Here is an 8,886-nt window from a genome sequence, read left to right on the forward strand (position 1 = left end):
CCTTAAATAGACATGTGTCTATACTACATATTAAGGTGCATTTACTGTTTTTAGAGATATAGAGAATTGCGGAAAGTCTCGGTACCGACTGTTGACACCGACGTTGACAGATAAAATGAAAGGGGTCGTCTCACATGTGAATTTTACGGCATCTGTACTTGATTCATAGGATATGTTTGTGCTATAAAACTAAAATCAATTGGAAGGAGCATGCTATCACTCGGCCGACAATAAGCAGCAAAATTTGAGCCCAAATATTCCGTAATAGAACTTCAATCGGATATGGCGTCAGGTTAATACACATGTTTCTGAAGCCAGATAAGTACTTTAGAATGATTTTTTTTCAACAACTACAATGCCATAGATTGTGTACAACTAAACAAACATCAGTTTTCTGATAGAAAAAAAATCCTGTTCCACAGATACTTAAATAGAGGGAAGGTTGGTTAACCAGGGGAAGTGGTAGAAGCGGGCGTAGATTATCCGTGCTAACAAAAATTACTTTAGAAAATGTGCCAACCAATTAGGCTCTGTAAGGCCAATTCAGACAGCATTCATTGGCCATCGGAAACAATTTTGGAATATGGCAATCCAGTAAATTTTTTCAAGCTTGGTTCGAAAAAAATCAGCCAACCAATCACTGGCCATGGTGACAACAATTTTAGCAAGGAAAATCTGCTGGTCCTCATTATTATTTGTATTGCAAAACACCAAAATAGTGTCAGTCCTTTACAAAATTTTGGTTGTCAAACCCTATATATATGGACCACCACTTTTCGCCAACTCTGCAAAGGTATTCCTGTCTATTTTTTTCTTCAAACATACCAATTTAACAAGGACAAATAGGGGAAAATCAATGATGGTATATCCTCTTAACCAGGAACTTCTTACTTCAACTTAAGTATTTTTGATAAAATGGTTGTGTCCTGATAATTTAACTATCTCGATAGTTAAATTATAAATTTTAAAGTCCTCGCCGAGGCTCGGACTTTAAAACTGATAATTTAACTATCTCGACTGGATAAATCCGATAATCTACTGGTATCAATGTAAGAATCTATGATATTTATCTTGCAATCGGCAAAACCCCTGAAAACATTCTAGATACTAGTAGTCTGTAGCTTGTCAAAACTCATTTGCACAAGATGCTGGGTGACCCCACAAATTGTAGTTAAGGCTCATACAAATGTTTTAAACCTCTGCAGAACTTTTCAAACGACAACATTATTTATTCAATTAAATGAATCGTTATATACAGTCTTGTTTAACAGTAATCTGCAACTTTTACCTCGGAATGCTAAACAGTAAAATCACAAAAATACTGAACTCTGAGGAAAATTCAAAACGGAAAATCCCTAATCAAATGGCAAAATCAAAAGCTCAAACACTTTTATTAGTACTTTTTTTTGTTTCGAGACCATACCCTTCATGTTACCTGTCTAAGTTGGCGTAAACATTCTGTACCGAGACTATCCTTATATACTATATATTAATCCCCAAAACATAAGGTGTATAAGTTGTGCATTTACTGATTTAGCTCGTCTTGGTTCAACATCTAAAGGAGTATGTTTGGTTTTATTTCATTTAGCTTTACTGAAGACTGGCGTTCCAACAGCAGATGCATTTAATGGCATTACAAAGATTTCAGTATGAACCCGCTTCATGTATTCGTTCACAAAACGCTGTTTTCATTGCAACGTACATGTATACCTAGGTCAAGGGACATAACTCTAGTACGTTTGTGTTAATTATTTATAAGCTTTAATGCAACGCAGATAGTTTTAGGTATGTATCCTTTGAATGCTAATATAGCAGTCATTAAACTGAATATTATAAAAGTTTTCCCGAATTATTTATGCCGATGATTACTTTTTATATAAGTTCTTTCAGTCTGATTTTGTATTAATTAAGATGCATGTTCAGTGGCTATTTAAGATAGATGAAATCAAGTTTAGCATGATTTGCATTTGAAATTGCTTATTGCACACCCAAACCCAAAATTTCAGTCAAAAGAATATTTTCAAAATTGTGTCAACGTATGGATTATTTATTCCTATTAATATTATATTTTTAGTATTGGTGGTAGGTACAAGTACTGACAAAATTCAAAAAGGGAGATTTAGAGTAGGTGTCAAGTAAAACTATCTAAAAAGTTAAATCACAAAAATACTGAACTCCGAGGAAAATTCATAACGAGAAGTCCCTAATCAAATGGCAAAATCAAAAGCACAAACACATCAAACGAATGGACAACTGTCATATTTCTGACTTGGTACAGGTATTTTCTTATGTAGAAAATGGTGAATTAAACCTGGTTTTAAAGTGCTAAACCTCTCACTTGTATGACAGTCGCATCAAAGTTCATTATATTGACAACATTGTGTGAACAAAACAAACAGACACAATAGGTAAAAATGTCACAAATAGGGGAACAACAGCGACACGAACCACACCAAAAACCGGAGGTGATCTCAGGTGCTCCTGAAGGGCAAGCAGATCCCGCTCCATATGTGGCACCCGTCGTGTTGCTCATGTTATTACAAAGCCGGTAAATAGTCTAATTCGGTAGGTCACATTCATGAAAAGGGAACGGGAATGTAGTTACGACATAAGGAACATATCCGATATCATCTGTGAAACGGATATTCCATAACGGTCAACCAGCTCGAGAAGGCGTCCGTAAAATTTACGAAGTGATGATTTCAACTTCACCATTTGGAACTCTTGGTTTAGAAAAGGTCACAATTGGGAAGCTGAAATCATCTCTTTTGTTGTTAAGTTTTGTTTTCAACCGACCCTCATTGTCAATTTCTAGATGTAAGTCCTAATCAAATGGCAAAATCAAAAGCTTAAACACATCAAACGAATGGATAACACTGTCATATTCCTGACTTGGTACAGGCATTTTCTTATGTAGAAAATGGTGGATTAAACCTGGTTTTCTAGCGCTGAACCTCTCACATGTATGACAGTCGCATCAAATTCAATTATATTGACAACGATGCGTGAATAAAACAAACAGACATAATAGGTAAAAATGACAAAATAGGGGTATAGCAGTCAACACCGTGTCACAATCTGCATCACAACAAAAACAAACAAATATTTAACAAAGAAGCACAAAAAAGCATATATCACATTTAACAACCTCGTTCATTGCTTACTTATTTTTGTATTTTATTTATGTATGCCAAATCAACCCATAAAGGATCGAGGGATTTTAAGCACTGGGACCGAATCGTAATTTTAACATTAACTCTGGCGTAGAATCGCGCATTTGACGTCAGAACGTAAAAGTCACACAGGTAGAGATATAAAATAATTTTGTCGTTCAAAGTATGCAAAAATTATAATAGAACCAGAACACAATGGCGGGATGTTTAAAGACAGAGACACGTCATATGTATCAAAGAAACATAAAAAGTCACACGGACAAAGCACACAAGTAAAAATGAAAAATAATACAAACAACACAATGACGGGATGCAGAGTACAGAGCCACGTCAACTGTATATCACCAAAAAACAGACCAAACAGTAAAAGTAATATTAATAAAGACAAATAAAAGAACACTTTAACACATTATTAAGATGATAAACAGCGTCAGTACGCAGAATCTATACTTCAATACCGTCATGTATTATTTGTGAAGTTGATACGGAATATTTATCAACAAGGTCTTGGTACCTTCCGATGAACTTTATTAGAAAAATGACGAGACGTTCTTAGACATACCCTTGGTTCATCAACTTTTTGCTCAGACACCGGTGACGTTTTACAAAGTCTGAGTAGGAGCTGCAAGCTCTTGCATATCGAATAAGTTGGGAAATGTATATCACATATGCAGGTGTAGTTGGTATATTGCTACTAAGTTGGGGGAAATTGATAATTTTAAAATTAAAATCGTCTCGTTTGTCACAGATTCTGGTACTGAGATGACTGTGTATGTCAAATTCGAGGTATAAGTCTAAAAATGAGGCGGAGGAAGCCGTGTCTGTTGTTTCTTTAATTTCTAGTTCTGGGGGATATATTAATGGAACCCAATCAGAAATGTTCGGATTGTTAATGGAAAGAACATCATCAATATATCTGAAAGTGAAATTAAATAATCTGGCTTCTTTAATCTTCTTGTTTTTGACAAGTGTCTGAAGGAACTCCGATTCATATGAAAATAAGAAGAGGTCGGCAAGGAGAGGCGCACAGTTCGTTCCCATAGGAATGCCGACAATTTGTTGAAAAAGTCTACCTCCAAATACAACAAAAATTTTGTCGATAAGAAACTCCAGCATACCGACCACTTGTTCCTCTGCGTAGCATGTTTTACCCTTTTGTTCGCTATTAACAAAATATGCCTTATGATATCCCAAAGTAATAAATTTATAGCGTATGCTACCATTTTTATGTTGAAAGGCATTGTGGATTATTTCTCTTAGGCGATTTTTCAATTTCACATGGGGAATGGTGGTATACAGGGTTGAAAAATCAAAAGTTTTGATAGAACTAATTTCAGAAAAAGACCGAGATTTAAAATTATCCAGAAGTTCTTTAGAATTTTTAAGAATCCACATATGATTAATACCACTACGCACGTAAACAGTTTCACAGTATTTCTGAAGACCCTCTTTCACTGCGGATAGTATTTTAGTCAATCTAATGGACAATTCTTTGGTGGAACATGCAGATGAGCCGGCAATGTACCGTTGTTTGTACGGATTTTTGTGAAACTTAGGTATCCAATACAAACAAGGTAAGTCCTCTGATTTGTTGTTCAATGTAATGTTCATTGAAGCCATGAAGGACTTATGATTCGCCAAAATCTCATCCTTGTCAAATGATATGTCTTTGTATGTGGGATTACCTGAGTGCTCATTTATTCCTAATTCTTTTACAAGACATTCGTAGTAATACGATTTACATACAAAGACAATATTATTTGGAACTGTGTCCGCAGGAACAACAACATACTTATCATGAAGAGATGATAGACATTTCACAGCCTCTTTGTCTCTGAAAATGGACTTTGGTCGATCGTTCACACAGTTTTTTAACTTATGAATGCGACGTTTTATCAGAGACCTGATTGTTTTGACCCATTCTGACAAAGTGTCCAGTTCAACTTCTTCTCGTTTATCCCATGCTCTGGCGTAGTCCTCAATGGAATCCATAATTATTTTGAAGTTATGGTTCCAATTGATGTGTTGGGGTTCTCTAAACTTAGGACCATGAGAAATCACCTTTCGGAGATTTTCATGTTGAATTATGTTTAGATCCCCAGTAATAACATGGCCAGAGGGGATGTAATTATAAGGCGAGTGGGAACAGCCACAAGTCAGAGGTTTTTTTATGTATTGTTCTAAATCAAAGTCCTGCAATGCTTGTTTATAGTTAAATACTTTGGATGCAATGGTTTTGGTGTAACTGTAGGATACAATAGGAACAGACTGATTTTGAAAAAAAATAGGAATTTTAGATGTTACCTCCTTGTGATGTAGAACGTTGCAGATGTTGATTGCATAAATTCCTCTATTGGTAAAGTGAACAGGAAGGAATTTTCTCTTTTCCTCATGTAAAGGTTCCAATCTTACTGGTTTGAAAAGATGGAAAAGAGCTACATCACAAATTATACTGACAAGTCTGTATATTGGAGAAAATGTATTGATGCATCGTTTGTCAAGAGCATAATCTCTCAAACATTTAAGAAAATTAACAGGCAGTGAAAAAAGAATAGTTCTAATATAATATAACCCTAGCGGATGATGAAGATGTGAAAGAAGGTCATCAAATCTCCCAGAGGACGATCTAGATTTGGAAGACTTTTTTACAATAGGCCGATGGTAATGTTTTTGCCCAGGACTACGTTGTGGCGTAAGGTAGTATTAAATAAACTCATTACATCGTATAAATTAATCTAAAATCATAATTAAAGAAAAAAAAATGAAAGGTTCACAGATCATTTTGCATCCTTCTCTGATTTATAAACAATATACAATAAAAATATTCTGGTGTTTACATATCTAAGGATAAACCTATCTTTGTACTACACTGACACGCAAATTCGTGTATTTATGAAGAACCAATGGTGTTTTATTTCTTAATAAAATGCATCATTTATGATTTCACGTACGCGTGCTCTCTGTGGCAAAATTAAAATTCTAAACAATGTGAAGTTTTAAACGAAACAGAACAAAACAAACGGAAAAGTTAGATTTATCTTTGCAGTTACCTTCAAGGAAAAAAACAAACAAACTCTCCATTAGGATCATTCAATTCTTAAATAACTTATAACCTATTGCTTATAACAAAATGATAAAAGCAAATATTGGACAATGAGTTTATGAGTTATGGAGATAGTTGACACTTAGTAGAAAGATTTAAAATCATACAACATGCATTTCATTATTGTGACAAATAACTTTAAGTAGGCAATGGTGTATCTAGTTTGAATAATTTTCAATAGAGATGTATTGACAATCATGTGTTCATCTTGTCTTTAAGTATGGAGGTAATATAAAACAGTATAATAGTCATTTGATATGACGACTCTACAAATTTATAAATTTATCAAAGTAGCGTCATTGTGTTGGCATAAGATATAATCATACAAGGGCTGTTTAATTGTTTCGTTTAAATAACCAATGCTAACGTTGTATTGATATAATTATAATTTGACAATGCACTGTATGTATTTTAGGATGAGAACAATCGGTTCAGATGTCCTACATATATATATATATATATATATATATATATATATATATATATATATATAAAACGTCTGAATAATAGTCAACGATTTTTCCCACGAGGGCGCTCGATCGTTACGAGTTACGATACATGTACACAATAAATAAATTATATAAACGCCTAAAAAGTGTAAACAACAACACCAATAACAAAAAAAGGAACTATAAATGTAATTATTTATTAATATTTCGGATAACAGATATCCTTCATCAGTAAATACGATTGTGATGTTGAATGAATCATATATCAGTCTACTTAGATTAAACTATAACAATCTTGAAATTTATACAATAAAAAAGTCAAACCGAACATCAGGTAAGACGCTTGCACAATTCTAAATATGTGTTAAACACGACATAGATTATATGACTAATTACAACAGAGAGTTCAAATATATGCTTTAAATAAAAATAATAATGTGCGATATGAACTAGCACAATTCTAAAGCTTTAACGGTGACGACAGTTATGATGTTACAAGAACGATTGCGTCATTAAGAATTCCAAATAAACAACACTGAACGATCTAAATTTGTAAATATTTCAAATTTGACAACGATAGAGTAGTTACAACAGAGTCTGCGTATTTAAACATCGCAAACAAACGGCCGTTAAAATATAATAATAAATTTTGACTAAGGTTAACTAGTTGAACGTGGCTTGGTACTTTTACATCCCTCAAAAAATTAAGCAATTTAAATTGGTATATTCAACAGTTATATTTTAGAGATGAGTAAGGTAAAGAAATAGAAACAGAGACTGTAATAACAAGTAATATAACCCAAATGTGAAGCACTGCATGGAGTCGAATTACATCTTTTCATTTATTCCATTTGGTGCCAAAGTTGTTAATTTTCTTATCCAAAATCTTTCCCTAGTGAGTCTATCCTCCCTAGACCAAGCAGAGTTGTGGTCAATGATTGTAATGGTCAGTCGATTGAGAGCTGCCTTAGTGTGGCCAGAGGATCTTAAATGTCGACTGAGAGGGATTTATCCTCTCAAGCAGGCTCTTCGTCAGTGGGCTCTTGCAAGGGTTGCGGAAACAAACGATGTCTGACTTGCAATCAAATACTGGTTACCCAGACTTTTAACAGTCACTCCTCTGGTACAGAATACACCATATTTTGCAATGCTAATTGCAAGACTACAAATGTTGTGTATCTCCTACAGTGTAAATGTGGTAAACAGTATGTAGGCGAGTCAGAACAGCCGTTTCACTAACGAATGAACGGTCATCGTAGCGACTACCAATGCAAGCCAGACCTCCCTCTCAGTCGACATTTAAGATCCCCTGGCCACACTACGGCAGATCTCAATCGACTGACCATTACAATCATTGACCACAACTCTGCTTGGTCTAGGGAGGATAGACTCACTCGGGAAAGATTTTGGATAAGAAAAATAACAACTTTGGCACCAAATGGGATAAATGAAAAAATGTAGTTCGACTCCATGCAGTGCTTCACATTTGGGTTATATTACTTATTATTACAGTCTCTGTTTCTATTTCTTTACCTTACTCATCTCTAAAATGTAACTGTTGAATATACCAATTTTTGAGAAATGTAAAAGTACCAAGCCACGTTCAACTAGTTAACCTTAGTCAAAATTTATTATTATATTTTAACGGCCGTTTGTTTTCGATGTTTAAATACGCAGACTCTGTTGTAACTACTCTACCGTTGTCAAATTTGAAATATTTACAAATTTAGATGTTCAGTGCTGTTTATTTGGAATTCTTAATGACGCAATCGTTCTTGTAACATCATAATTGTCGTCACCGTTAAAGCTTTAGAATTGTGCTAGTTCATATCGCACATTATTATTTTTATTTAAAGCATATATTTGAACTCTCTGTTGCAATTAGTCATATAACCTATGTCGTGTTTAACACATATTTAGAATTGTGCAAGCGTCTTACCTGATGTTCGGTTTGACTTTTTTATTGTATAAATTTCAAGATTGTTATAGTTTAATCTAAGTAGACTGATATATGATTCATTCAACATCACAATCGTATTTACTGATGAAGGATATCTGTTATCCGAAATATTTATAAATAATTACATTTATAGTTCCTTTTTTTGTTATTGGTGTTGTTGTGTACACTTTTTAGACGTTTATATATATATATATATATATA

This window comes from Mytilus californianus, unplaced genomic scaffold (assembly GCF_021869535.1).
Source record: "Mytilus californianus isolate M0D057914Y unplaced genomic scaffold, xbMytCali1.0.p SCAF_12, whole genome shotgun sequence".
NCBI classification, from domain to species: domain Eukaryota; kingdom Metazoa; phylum Mollusca; class Bivalvia; order Mytilida; family Mytilidae; genus Mytilus; species Mytilus californianus.